Source organism: Octopus bimaculoides, chromosome 9 (genome assembly GCF_046866305.1).
Source record: "Octopus bimaculoides isolate indiv1 chromosome 9, ASM4686630v1, whole genome shotgun sequence".
NCBI classification, from domain to species: domain Eukaryota; kingdom Metazoa; phylum Mollusca; class Cephalopoda; order Octopoda; family Octopodidae; genus Octopus; species Octopus bimaculoides.
Genome location: NC_142936.1, coordinates 10,092,843 through 10,108,380, shown reverse-complemented (window position 1 = coordinate 10,108,380; position 15,538 = coordinate 10,092,843). Strand labels below are relative to the sequence as shown.

Here is a 15,538-nt window from a genome sequence, read left to right as displayed (position 1 = left end):
TATATAATGTATGTTTGTATATATATATATATATATATATATAATGTATGTATGTATATATATATATGTATGTATGTATGTATATATGTATATATATATATATATATATGTATGTATATATATATGTATGTATGTATGTATGTATGTATATATATATATGTATGTATATATATATATATATATATATATATATATATATATATATATATATATATGCATGCACACATATAAATTGAGTGAATGAGAGAGAGAGAGAGTGGGGCAGTATAAATGTCAGCTGTAAATGTCAACAGCTGTTCAGTTATAGCCCTTCATCTGTTACTCAGGTGGAGCCCAAATAAGTAGGTGTCTGGCTAGAGAGAAAGCAAGTCCTCCACCATGTTGTATTGTTTGAGAAAAATATAGCCTCATTGGCTTCTGTTGATATCTAAATATCTTCTATTGTTACCATTTGTGATGAATTGGCTCAAGTAAAGACAGAAGGAAATAAAAAGCCATTATTAATATCTTTCATCTTTCCTCATCTTTTCCTTTTCATATAATTCTTTTCTCATAATTGAAGAATAATTATTTCTGACAAGTGTTCTTTTTTCCTTCATGTTGACATTTGTTATATTTCATTTTAACTTGTAGCAGCATCAACATCTTACATATTTTATCAGTGCTCTCACTTCTCATTCCTTTTTTTTTTCTCTTTTTATTGATGTCTAGAAATTCACTTTGCCTTTTCTATAGATGTATGTGTGTGTGGTTTCTTTTTCTTGTTTGTTTGCAAGGACTATATTGAAGAATCTGTTGGTGTTTTTGTTAATGGACTATGATGTATTGCATGCTTCTAGTTTCTGGACAGTTCTCATCATTAGTGTCTTGGCAGAACATTGATAGACAAAGCATCAAGTACTAATTGTGAAATCAGATGACAGTTTCTATCTATGTACGTCATTAAACTACGTTCTAATCATGTATTCCATTATGTTTACTTTTCTTCAGCTTCTTACAAATATCTTACACACAATATTTTTATATTGATTCAACATGGAGTGTTCATTTATTGTCCTTTTATGATTCCGTCTCTTTTATTTCATTTCTTTTTCTACTTCTTCCTCTAACGATATTGATAAAATCTCCATATGAATAGTTATTGCTCTCACAAGACTCAACACAATCATCATCTAATTCGCTGAGACTAATTTCAGACTAATTCCTTGTTAAGCTAACTATATGATCTCTTCAGCGTAAGACTAGAAGAAGTCAGAGCTGTTCTTCTTCTGCCAGAATCTTTTTTTTTATTTGATGTAGAGACGAAGCTAATACTTTCTCTGCCTATATATCTGTTGTTCTTTGTCCAACATATTGGAGCGTGCAGAAGGGCTGACACAGGACTGCCTGTGATGGGGGGCACTGGCTGCTTCTGGGACCACTAACCTGGGATAACCCCAGTCCCAATAAGCAAGAGTGTGAGTGAATGAGTGGGTAAAAGGCCCTAGGTATTCAGTTTTGATGGTGTCACTGCAAAAGGGCTGGAATATCATATGTTGACTATAAAGTGTGCATATACACGCTCTCTCCCACACACACTTGCACATATGCACGTGCATGTGTACACACATGTATATGCATGCACATGCACACGTGCATGCTCACTTGTATTTTACATGAATAAATAACATCAGATGTTGACTTGTAACTAATTCATTGTTAATTTTCCTAATAGATAGTTTATTCAAACAATCCCATCTTGTCTTCTTTTGCAATGTGGAATTTCTTTTTCCTTCTTTTTTTTTTCTTTGTGTGTGTGTGTGTGTGTGTGTGTGTGTTGTTCTTTCTGCTGCAAACACTTTAGGGATACTTTTCTAAATTTTCTTTGAATTTCTTTGTTCTTCTAATTTAAAAATATAATTACCAAGACTATTTGTTCGGTTGCTTTGCAGGAAGAAATGCGTAGACTTCAGCAGCTAAACTTGTTCTTTGCATTGGGTTGCACATATGAAAAGCTTTTCAATGTAGATGAATTGCAAAGACAGAACATTAATGGCTTTTTGTATTGAGTTCCATTAATTGTTGGTTGTAAGCATTAAATTGGTGCTGCTATATTTTGTGTTCTTTGAAGGCAGCGTGTGTTGGCTTTCTTCAGTTATAGAAACACTATTGAATTAGCCAGTGAGGTTTGATTTATACTTTATACTATTTATCTGCACCTCAAAGCTGCACAGTTTTGGAAGCTGTTAGTTAAATTTCTTTCATTTATTGTTTTCTTCTGTGTCTTCATAAATAATTGCTATCAAAGCAGTTCTGTTTTGAAATGATTAAAAGTGCAAACATCTTTTTTTCCCCAACGTATCATAATCTTTAAAATATTGAATTACTTTATATATTTTTTTAATTACCATTTATTATTATTATTATTATTATTATTTTTTTTTTTGTGTGTGTCATTTGACAAGAAAACATATTCGGTAAATAGGAATTATTCTTATTCACTAAACAGATCAGTGTATTGGAATGGTGTGAAAGTTACTTTTTAATATCTCACTTGCTATAGATTAGTAAATAAGACCAAACTTAGATTTAGCCACATTTTATTAACTTCTGACATTTTCATTTTAGTCATATCAGAAAAAAAACCCAAAACAAACGCACACACACACACCCATGCGTGCACGCACGCACACATACACACTCTTTATTGTGTGTCAGACTGATAATGTTCCATGATTAAAGAAACCTCTTTTGAATATCATTTTATATAAAGTATTTTATTGGGTTGTTTTAGACATTAGTCAACATTGCATGATGTTGCTGGAGTACACAGTGTCAGGTCAAAATCTAATTGAATTCCAATTAACCTACATCTAATTTGTCTCTGTTTACAATCTAAAGAAAATCTTCAGACTGCAAACAGAGACAAGTTCTCTGCGAAGGGTGTAGCTCTTCCACCATCTGTCACACACAAGTACAGGCCCAACCAGTGTCATTTTTGTGTAGCCATCTTTTATAATTAATACTCGATGAGTTTTCTGGTTGTTGTATATGTATTTTCCTTTTATTCTTTTATTCTTTTACTTGTTTCAGTCATTTGACTGTGGCCATGCTAGAGCACTACTTTGAAGGGTTTTTTTAGCCAAACAAATTGGCCCCAGGATTTATTTTTTTAAGCCTAGTACTTATTGTTGGTCTCTAGCAATGATTTAAGAAGAATGTTAAACAACATCAATCTCATTAGTATCAGAAAGTCTGTGAAAGCTTCTGGCAGAACCCCTTTCCCCATCCATCAATCCATCCATTTTCACCATCCACTATTCCTGGAAAGTTCTTGTAGGTAGAGCCGTAGGTAGGGTCCTCTCAAAAACAGCCCTCATTACCCTTTTCTGCTGGATTCTCAAGTATGACCAACTGAAACTATGGATATTACTGACCCGTTTGGATCTTGGTCTACCCTTAGGTCTTTTACTGGTTGGTTTGGCTTGAAGAATCTGCCTTGCAGTCCTCTCCTTTGACCTTCTTATCACATATCCATAGTACTGGAAGTGTGACCTTACTCCTGACCATATTTAAGAAAAATGTATTTAGTAAGAGTGCGGTGGGGAGAACTACAATAGGAAAGTGTGAGAGGAACGAGGGTGAAAGCATCAAGTTAAAGTTTAGCCCTTTAGCATTCAGATTATGTACAGGTTTGTGCTTTGCAGGTGTTGGTGCCACATAAAATGCTCTCATGCCAGTGCTGTGTATATCCACCCATGCTGGTGGCATATAAAAACCACCCAGCACACGCTGTAAAGTGGTTGGTGTTAGGAAGGGTATCGAGCTATAGAAACCATGCTACAACAGACAATTGGAGTCTGGACAGCTCCCCAGCTGGTCAGCTCCTGTCAAACCATCAAGCCATGCCAACATGGAAAATGGACATTAAATGATGATGAGGACTACTTTACCAAATGTAATGCTTATTTAATCATGTTGTTTTCAATTAATCATGCATTCATTAGCTTGTAGCTTTATGATTTTGAATGATGCGACTGTTTACTTTTAGAACGACATTGTAAGGTATCTACCTTACAATGAGTAGCTGGATTTGGCTGGTTTGAACTTAAAACAAGTAAAATATTCGGGTTGGGTACGACCGGTTTAAAAGCTAAAGGGTTAAGTAGAGCTGTCAAACTAACAAGAGTAGTAATTGTTCTTGTGCAGAATGATAAAAGAGACAAAGTGAGCACACAATGTGTTGACCATTGACGAAGGTGGCGTTTTTTCAGACAATTTTATATTGTACTTAATAAGCTGTGAAATATATCAATTGCTTTGTAGCCACTAAGTTTCATTTCTTTTCTTATTTGCACAACGGTTTACAGAAATTCTTAACTCCTGCAAAACCATATTTCATCAGAGCTACCATATAAAATTGCTTTTTGCTGAGTGCTACTGCCTTTCAGCAAAGCATATTAAGCCCCATACCACAAATTATGTAGTTCGGATATACATATATATATAGAAATATATATACATGAACCTAATTCTTGACATCACTTGAAATAATATCTAATTATGAAAACTCCCCATGCTCAGGACACATGTGAAGCGAAATTTCCAGTTTAATTTACCTCAGTGCTTTATCGTGTGGTGACGGTGATGATAGCAGTTGCGTCTGTTGGAAATAACGACATAAAATGAAATGATTTACAATTATCATATTAAAACTCTCCACCACATCAAATTGGAGCTTTCAAAACTTTCCAGATGTCCACTTTTGGAAACCAAATTCAGACCAGAGCACTTCTCTTTCCTCTTTAGTATGCTACATTCAGTCAGCAAACAAAAACAACAACAAGAAGAACAACCCAAATCAGAATATACATATATATATATATATATATATATATATATATATATATACGTGCACACACACACACACACATAGACTCTTCCATGTTTTTATTTTCCATCCCACAGCTTTTATTTGTTATGCTGCTACATTGTTGATATTGATTACCTCTCTGTATCGATGGCTGTCCCTAGCTATATAATAACTTTTATTTACTGTTGTTACTGTCCATTACTGTAGCAATTCTTGTCTATTAATATTCTAACTTACATCTTTACTTACCTCTTTATACTGTTGCTACTGCTGTCTTCGGCTGCCTTCCAACCCACTCACAACAACCATCTCCCTTTTATGTCATTGCCATTATTAGATCACGTCTTCTATTGTCTTCAACAACTATCATTATTTATTTCCTCTAAACTTAATGCCTCTCCATCACTCCACATCTCCCTCCCTCTCTCTCTCACTCTCTTTCTCTCTCTCTCTCTCTCTCTCTCTCTCTCTCTCTCTCTCTCTCTGTCTTCCTCCTCCTCTTCTCCCCTGTCCTCCTCCTCTCTTTCGGCTGAACATCAGCTGTAGTGTATTCTGAACTTTTATTCTTTAGTCTCTTCTTCTCTTTTGTGTGAAAGATGCAGGATTTGTAGCATGTTAATCTCCACATCAAAGTAATATTCATTCTCATCATTTCTCTTCAATCCTTATTGTTGCTGTTACAATTTTTATCATCATCATCATCATCATCATCATCGTCACCGTCACCGTCACCATCATCACCATCGTCATCGTCGTCATTCTCATTTATTTACAGTACATATGGGAGCTTTCTTTCTTCAGTTATTTTTCCAGCATAGTTGATATCAGTTTGCCTCTTAGCTCTACTGCTAGTACTCTTTTACTGCCACTCACATAAATAGCAACATGATTCAGTGGCGTTTGATCGGACAGCAACCAGTTGTTTTATAACCATATAACTGCAACTAACTTCTTCTCCTCTCCACCATCCGGTTCGGAATAACATGCTAACTCTTTTATAAGCATTAATCTACTGCTAACATGGCGCTATTCATCTATCAGCACACAACATAAAAATTGTAACTAGGTACTATCCTTGGCATTCGAGGTGTCCAGTTGCTTTACACTCTTTCAATAGAGACTAAATCTGTGATAAGAAGAAGCTTGTACCCTATAAACAAAGTGAAATCTATTGCGATCCTCAAAATTAGAGCTGTAGGTCTGGCTATTTAACGTGTTAACTGCCATGGCCTGTTACTGGAACTTACTAGCGGTGCCAAGTATTGCTGGTCACACTACATCATCATCGTCATCATTGTCATTTAACGTCTGCTTTCCATGCTAGCATGGGTTGGATGATTTGACTGAGGACTGGTGAAACCAGATGGTTACACCAGGCTCCAATCTGATTTGGCAGAGTTTCTACAGCTGGATGCCCTTCCTAGCGTCAACCACTCTGAGAGTGTAGTGGGTGCTTTTACGTGCCACCGGCATGAAGGCCAGTCAGGGGGTACTGGCAACGGCCACGCTCAAAATGGTGTAGTTTATGTGCCACCTGCACAGGAGCCAGTTCGGCGGCACTGGCAACGATCTCGCTCGAATGTCTTTACATATTGTTAAATTATAAGGAAATGTAATTTTATTGCATTTTTGCAATATTTCATGATTAAACTTTAATATTTTGCGCTTGTGTTATTTAAATATCCTCGAAACCGTGTCAAAGATACAGAATAAAGTATTTTCTGAAATTATGAAAATGTATCACATGTGGTGCATATGGCATTTGTGTAAAGTTTGCGATGAACCGCCTGTGGCATGCATGGCAGTTAATATATTAAAGCTCAGTTCCAACTAACACTGGATTGGTAAAACAAATGAAAGAGCCTTTATGAAGTTGGTCAGCCTGCTAGAAATAGCAGATAAAGGCAGTGAGCTGGCAGAAACGTTAGCACACTGGTCGAAATGCTTAGCAGTATTTCGCCTGCCGTTACATTCTGAGTTCAAATTCCACCGGGGTCGACTTTGCCCTTCATCCTTTCGGAGTCAATAGATTAAGTACCAATTATGCACTGGGGTCGATGTAATCAACTTAATACCTTTATCTGTCCTTGTTTGTCCCCTCTATGTTTAGCCCCTTGTGGGCAATAAAGAAATAAGAAATAGCAGATAAATCTCTGTCAAGTCACACCCTATCATCTTAAGAAAGAAGAATGCTTTGGATGCTATAGCTCAAGTTATACTGTGTCCAAAAATAAATGGAATAGTGGTAGTTAGAATGCCCTTAATTATAGCTTTGGTTGAATTGTGGAAACAACCAAAAAGGGTGACGGTGAAACAGTGGTTCAAAATTGTACTCCTTTTAAAAGTTCTGTTCTGGTTTTTAGGGAACCATACAGTTTCTCTTACAAAAGACCTGGAAATATATTGAGCTCTATAGATGCGGTTCCACTCTTGGATAGGTTTAGCTCGGCACCTAAACACTCTTCTGAAAATTCTGTGTATGTCCCCTACTGGTCCCCTTACAGCAAGAACACTATCTGATGAGCTGAGGTTTTAGAGGAGAATCTCCTTTTTATTTCTCTGGCTGTTGTCAAGGAAAAACCTGACTGATAAGAGTGGACTGTATGTGTCTGTTGCAGCAGCAGCAGTAGCAAATATGATAACCGTGGTAACAATAACACTAACAACAATGGCATCAACATCAATAATCCTTACAACAACATCAACACCGGCAGCAATAACAATGAGTACGATGACAATAACAACAAAGGCAACAACAACAACAACAATAATAATAATAATAATAATAATGATAATAATAATACTCTTGGTAATAATAGCAATATTGATAGCAAATTCATCATCATCATCATCATCATCATCAATAACATTTGCAATCACTCGTATCGTTAACAATAGCAACATTAACAATTACAGTAGCAAAGACAATGTACGGCAATGATATCAATAACGCTAATAGCAATAACAACAACATCAGTATGTACAGTGCATCATCATCATCATCATCATCATCATCATCAATGTTGTCGTCGTTATCATCCACAGCAGTGTACCAACAATAACATTGAATTGCAACAGTGTTAAACACCATTACAAACAATATTATCAGTCTTGCTGCCACCACGACCACCGCCACCGCCACCGCCGCCACTACCACCACCACCACCACCACCATGACCGCCACCACCTCCACCAATAATGACATCACTGACCAATCTTGTCTATACTTGCATGGAAAACCTGATACATAAATTGTTATTTTATTATTGAATTTCTATTTAATTGATAAATTGATCTCCGGTATTTCTTTTTTCCTAGCAACAATGTATGGAGTTTCCATTTTTTTTTTTTTGTGTGTGTATGTATGTATGTATGTATGTATGTATGTATGTGTGTGTGTGTGTTTTTAAGTCCTACTTTTTATTAATAGTTAAGAGGGGGTGGGGTGATTTAAAAAAATAAGAAAAGAAAAAAATTATGAACTCTTCGCTCCTTTAATAAATCAGAGCTGTAGGGGCTGTGAACTTATCTGTTTTTGTTTTTTTTTCTCCCCGTTTTTTTTTTTTTTTTAACGATGCTTAAACAAAGAAATATGTTGGTTTTGTATTGATTTCTTCTTGCTGTTTCTGAAGACGGCCATTTGCTTATGATTGTTAACTGTTTTCTCATGTTTGACATTTACATAAAGCATGAAATCTAGAAATAATAATAATAATAATAATAATAATGATAATAGTAATAATAATCAGAATGATAATAATAATGATGGTGATGATGATGATGATGATGATGACCATGTAGGATGAATTAATAAAGATTAAAGACTTATTAATATCTGAAAATAATTTCTCAATTTAATATAAAGTGATTGAAAACAGTTATTATTACCCAAGAAATTAATCTATCAAATTTTTCGAAATATATTATTAAAACTTATATTGAACTGAATTGAATTGAAAAAAAAAAACAAACAAAAAAAAAACAAACACTACAAAAGCAAGAAAAAAAAACAAGCAAAAACAACAACAAAAATGAATGAAACAAAGACAGTAAAAAAAAACAAGCCCAAAACAAAAAGAAAGAGACATTAAAATGATAAAATTTTTGCCTTGCTCTATGCTTTATTTGAAAATTATTTTAATTTTAATAAAATGTGTGAAGAATTCTCCAAATTAATGTGGTTCCTAATTGTCTATTACTGTTGACTAATGGATGTTAGTTTTGAACTGCTATTAGCCAAGATGAAACTTTCAAAACTGAAATTATCTTGGCAATTACTTGTCAAATATTGCTGAAATTAATTTGTGTGCTGTAGTTTTATTTGATTTTTTTTTTGTTTGAGTGTTTGTTTTGTTGTTGTTGTTTGTTTGTTTGTTTTGAAATTCCTTCTGGTTGCTTTTACAAATTTAGACAATTGTATGGCTTATAAGATCTGATTTTGTCGTTGTTGTTGATAGTGTCATCATCGCCGTCACTGTCATCATCCTAGTTGTCATCATTATCATTGTCACCACCACCACCACCACCATCATCATCATCATCTTATATTCGTCATCATCATCATCATCATCATCTTATATTCGTCATCATCATCATCATCATCTTATATTCGTCGTCATCATCATCATCATCATCGTCTCATATTCATCACCATCGTCATCATCATCATCGTCTCATATTCATCACCATCGTCATCATCCTCATCATCATCATCATCATCATATTTTCAACAGTTGTTTGTAAGTTTCTGCTGCACCATCACCAGGTACATCACTGCATCCCTGAGCTATGTATATGTGTGCAGCATGGACAGTATTGTCCTCTTGGGAATGTAAAAATGATGCTACATCAGTCTTGCATTATATATATTGTATAAGCTGTATTATTATTATTATTATTATTATTATTATTATTCAGGTTAGTGATTGTATGATTAGCTTTTAGTGCCAGATAGTGATTGCATAGAAGATATGTTCTCTGGGTCGTATTATTATTTTATTGGGGAGTGTTTGTGTTTCATAAATGGTGTGTGACTGGTTTTATGCAATCATATGTGCTGTGTTTAGTTTAGTGATGGATTGACAGTGCTTGCACTGGGCATATCCTGTGTGAGTTGTATTATATTATTAATGTGTATCAACCGTATACAATGTGAGCTGTGTGAGTTGGTTGTGTTACAGTGCCAGACATTGATTATGTAAGAGTATGTGTTGTTTGAGCTGTGTTAGTTTGTTGTTTGTTTATTGTGGAGGTTGCACATTGTGTAGAGAGTGTGCAGTGGAGGCACAATGGCCCAGTGGTTAGGGCAGCGGACTCGCGGTCATAGAATCGCGGTTTCGATTACCAGACCGAGCGTTGTGAGTGTTTATTGAGCAAAAACACCTAAAGCTCCACGAGGCTCCAGCAGGGGATGGTGACGAACCCTGCTGTACTCTTTCACCACAACTTTCTCTCACTCTTTCTTCCTGTTTCTGTTGTACCTATAGTTCAAAAGGGTCAGTCTTGTCACACTGTGTCACGCTGAATATCCCCCGAGAACTACGTTAAGAGTACACATGTCTGTGGAGTGCTCAGCCACTTGCACGTTAATTTCACGAGCAGGCTGTTCCGTTGATCGGATCAACTGGAACCCTCTACGTCGTAAGCGACTGAGTGCTAACACACACAGAGAGTGTGCTGTTTCAGTTGAAAGCATTTCATGTAGGATGCCGGCTGTGTCCCACATGGCCAACTTTTAAACTATCTGTTACCTTGGAAGCCCTGGTTTACTTTATATGTTTTTGTTCATATTTTTTTCTTCTTTTTATACCATACTTGGTGCGGCATTTATTATTGGTACTGTTCTTATATTCCTGTCCCCATACCCTGCTTAGTTCAATTTCAAGATCCTTGTGCTTTGGCTTTTCCCTGACCTCTTTTGAGCAATGTTTTGGTCAGAAAGGTTGAAGATGTTGGCAGATTTTAGTCATCTTCTTTCTACTCTTTTATGACCATATCTGGAGAGTTTGATTTTGATCACCTTGTCAGTCCGTACATGTATGTCCCATATGATTGTAAGCAGTAGCAGACTGGCCAGGTTGCCAGCTTGCCCGATGGAAAGCAGGCCCCTGCACCATTAGAATCCATATATGGCAGCCCATGTTAGTATCTAAGGGGCCCATCCCCTCAAGTTTGAGAATTTTTTTATTCACTCCTGGCTGTGTTTCTAGACACTTGAAAAGAATACTTTTAACAAACAAAAAAAAAAAAAATTGACAGCATTGTAGTTGTGAGTGAGCCCCCTTGTAGTTGCAGTTGGACCACCTTGTAGTTGTGGGTGGGCCCCCTTAGTCTCCTGGCAACCAATATTTTTAGACCCAAACTAAAAAATGTAAAGGATAAAGTTCCTTCCCAAGTTGCATAGATTCATAAGGCTGGTTTCGTATTCTGTTGCATATATATATATATATATATATATATATATATATATATATATATATATATATATTCCCCCTGGATAGGACACCAGTTCATCGCAGGATTACTCATTTTTGCCAGCTGAGTGGACTGGAGCAATATGAAATGAAGTGTTTTCCTCAAGACCCACAATGCATTGCTTAGTCCAAGAATTGAAATGACAATCTTTTGATCACAAGTCCAACACCCTAACCACTAAACCATGCATCTAGATATTGTCATATACAATGCTTGGTACATGTTTATATACTTCTTGTCCATTTTCATGTTGATTTGTCGGTGTATTTACCCAGTATCTAGAACTACTGACTTGATTATGTTTTTGAATAATAAACTCAGACTTATTAAAATGGATCTAATAGGGTTAGAAATTGAACTCACAGCCTTATGAGCATAAGCCACACCCTCTAACCATTATGCCTTGCACCCTTCATTCAGAACTTCGAAGGACAGTGCTAAACACAATGAGGCATTTACTTTTGTTCTTTTCTATTTCTCTCTCAAATCAAACTTCATATTTGCTTATGTTAATATCGACAGCGTTTTCTGTTTTCATATAGATTACTTTCCGTAGCCTCAAATTGATGAGAAATAAATCAACCAAGTTAACTTCTCAGCCAATCAATTTCTAGACTTAGTTACCATTATATGCGTGGCTTTGATTCTATAGAGTTGTGCACACATTTACACATTTATCTATTCCAGAGACATGGTAGGGTGTTTGTTTTTTTTGTTTTTTTTTTACATTAAAACCCAGGTCTGCATTGTTGCATTGTTCAGTCAACACTGCAAGTTGATGCAACAAATTATAATGAAGATAAACAGCAATCGCAGTTATCTAAATGCTTTATCATGCAGACTGCATTTCTCATTAACTCTGGCTATTGAGGATTTATTTTGTTGAGGAAGGGATGGATGGATGGGGGACATACTTTATTTATATATTTATTTATTTATTGGGCTATCTGTGGATGTGTGCCTAATGAAGTAGAACATTTTTATTGCAGTGTCTGTCATTTACCCATCGTATTTAATTGACAAAGAAAGGAAAGGAAAAAACCCCTGCATAAACCATAGTTAAAAAACAGTACTTTACAGTAGTAATAATAACTGTTAGTTATGTAATGGTTTAGATATGGTTGAATCCTCAGTGTCATACAAGTATGGGAAATTATCGAATATCCATGCCTTCACTGCTAATATTGATGTAGGAGGAGTTTTGCATCTGGGAAGAAAATATGATAATTAAAAGAGTAAATACAGATAGCTATGTCGTGGCATCTGCTAAAATATTGCTTTCAGATATTGACTCCAGGCCAGCAATTTTGGGAGCAGGAGCTAGTTGATTACATCGACCCCAGTGCTCAACTGGTACTTATTTTATTCTTTTCTACTCTAGGCACAAGGCCCGAAATTTTTGGGGAGGCGGGCCAGTCGATTAGATCGACCCCAGTATGCAACTGGTACTTATTTTATTGACCCAGAAAGGATGAAGAGCAAAGTTGAGCTTGGCGGATTTTGAACTCAGGACCTAAAAATGCTAAAGATGTCAATGATGATAAACACATCGATTGAAACGTTTATCATTAACAACTATGTTTACCTTCAACATTGTTTCTTATTTAGTCGAAACTACTTAAAAGACTGATCTTGTTGTGTTATTGTTTCATTAAAAATCTCGCTTGTTTTTCTATATATTTCCATAAATTTGATAACAATTCTAATCTTAATTGCAACCCAAATCAAATGATATATGTGATATGCAAATAGCCTGTCTCTGTAATTTCTTGAATATTTAATGAACCATCATTATTATTATTATTATTATTGACATAAGGCTAGTCTGGACATAACCGTTATAGAGCTGGTGAAAAGAAGCAAGAAACATTTTTATACGCATGCACACACGCACATAGAGAGAGAAACAAAAAAAAAAAACTTCACACACACCATTGGAAAATTTGTGGAGAATTTTCGAGAAAGTCTTTTACTCTTTGGAGGCAGTTCCCTCTATATGTCAGCAAAGACATACAGTGTCTGTTGTACATTGAGATCAGTGTACAGTAAACACTTAGCTAAAGTTAATTTATTTAATGTATGAATCGTTGCTAAAAGCTGACCTGATTCAGTGCCCAGTGAGAGCATTTGATGGGGTAAATTCTGGCTCCTTCAGTTCACGTTTTTTAAAGAAAAGAAAAATAATTCATTCTCTCGTTGACTAGCTTTGTTATTTGAATCCAAACAGTTGCCAGGTTGTGCATGGTACGTTACAGAAGCCCATCTGATTACAGTAGTATCCAAGCTCACATGTAACTCCGATATTCACTAAATGATATTTCATACACACACACACACACACACACACACACACACACACACACACACACATCAGTATATACATATACATAGTGTACATGTTTACATGCATATAAATAGATGAATATAATGTGTGTGTGCATGTTGTGTGTGCATGTATGTTAACATACACACATAGGCACGTGGTTACTGCACCCATACACACATGTATATGTGTATGTATGTGTGTGTGTGTGTATATATATATATATATATATATATATATAGCTATAAATATTAAGAGAGCAGCGAGCACAAAAAGAAGACAATACAGGAGGCACAAGTTTTAACGAATGTTGTATTAGTTAAATGCTTATATGTGTGTGTATACACACACACACACCTATATATATATATATATATATATATATATGTATATATATATATATATATACATACACACATACACACATGCACCATTGTCTTACCTCCTTTCTATTTTTTAAGTAATCACCTAAAAGCAATCTGCTTCTCTGAAGATTTCGGTTAAAAGACCAGAGATAAATCTCTTTTATTGACAAATCTCCTTCATGGGAGATTGACCTATTTCTTGGAGTTTACAAATGTCCGTCTCTCTTTTCCCAGTCAGAACATTCCCAGTCTTAAACAGTTGAAGCCAGAAAATACTGTTTTATTGGTGTTTTTTTTTTCTTGTCTTTTTTTTTTGTGGGTTAGAAATAATATTTTTTTCTTAAATTTGATCCTTATATTGGTGCAGTGCCACAAATTTTTAGGAGTGACGTATTTTTGATTAATTTGATTGTAGGATATTTGTTCTATTCATGTTATGAAACTTAAAGACATGGCAAAGGAATATACTTATGTGATTCTAACTCAAAATTGAAGGAAATACCGTTAGGTGTTCAATCGGTTGCTCAGCTGTTTTGTCTATTTGTTCCTCATTATAAGATCAGGAATTGCAGGAATTGTAGGGGGAGGGGAGTAAGTTGACTATATTGACCCCCCCCCCCCCCACACACAACTGTTACTTATTTTATTAACAGTAAAAGAAGGAATGGCAAAGTGGACCGCAGTGGTGGAATTTGAACCCAGAATGTGATGAGTGAAAAGAAATACTGCAAAATGTTTTTTCCAGTGTGCTAACATTTCTGCCAGCTCACTGCCTTTACATGTGTATTAGAAGCAATAATGTATTTGTAATGGTTTAGGCTCTTAGAATCAGGAACAAAGATGTGTAGTAGTGTCAGTCATGCATTGCCAATGCAATAAATAACATGAGATATTTGCAGTGTGCGAGGAATTCCAGGTCGGCGTCTAGCGTTGCGGAGATGTGACTGCTATAAAACTTCTTTGAAATAGTAGAATTTTGCTGAAAATTTTGAATTTAAAAGCATGATTTGATATATGTCAAAAGAAGACTTGGGTTACGGCTAAAATATTAAACCTCACACATTCACTCACCAGAAGAACACTTGTTAAAATCCTGTTTGAAGCTAGCAATTTCGTTTATTCTCTGGGTAGCTGTTGTCATCAACTGCAGTTTTCCTTTTCTTTTAATGTTTAGGAGAGTCACAGATACGTTTCAAGAGGAGGCTGTTTCTAGCTTCCAACTCACTCACTCAGCTAACTAAACCACTCTGCTTCATTGCTATATTGTTACGCATGATTCCTCAGTGAAGCTTGTTAAAATGGATGTCAAAGAACGAGACTGTGATTATACATATACCCTGCTCTATATATACTCATACATACACACACACACACACACACACAAACATGCATTCACTCATAAATTTCTTTGTTTTATCTGTGCCTATGCAATGATGGAGTATTGTACAGCTCTGTTGTATGTGTGTGTGCATAATCGTACATGTTTATATACAGTCAGTGTTCACTGTGTAATCTAGTTTTTGC

At 35.5% G+C, this 15,538-nt stretch overlaps 1 protein-coding gene across 39 annotated transcripts in view; it reads left to right on the top strand.

Annotated features, from left to right (window-relative positions):
- Positions 1–15,538, top strand: part of LOC106871661 (serine/threonine-protein kinase mig-15-like) — a 764,441-nt gene that overhangs the window by 355,321 nt on the left and 393,582 nt on the right. The window lies entirely within an intron of this gene.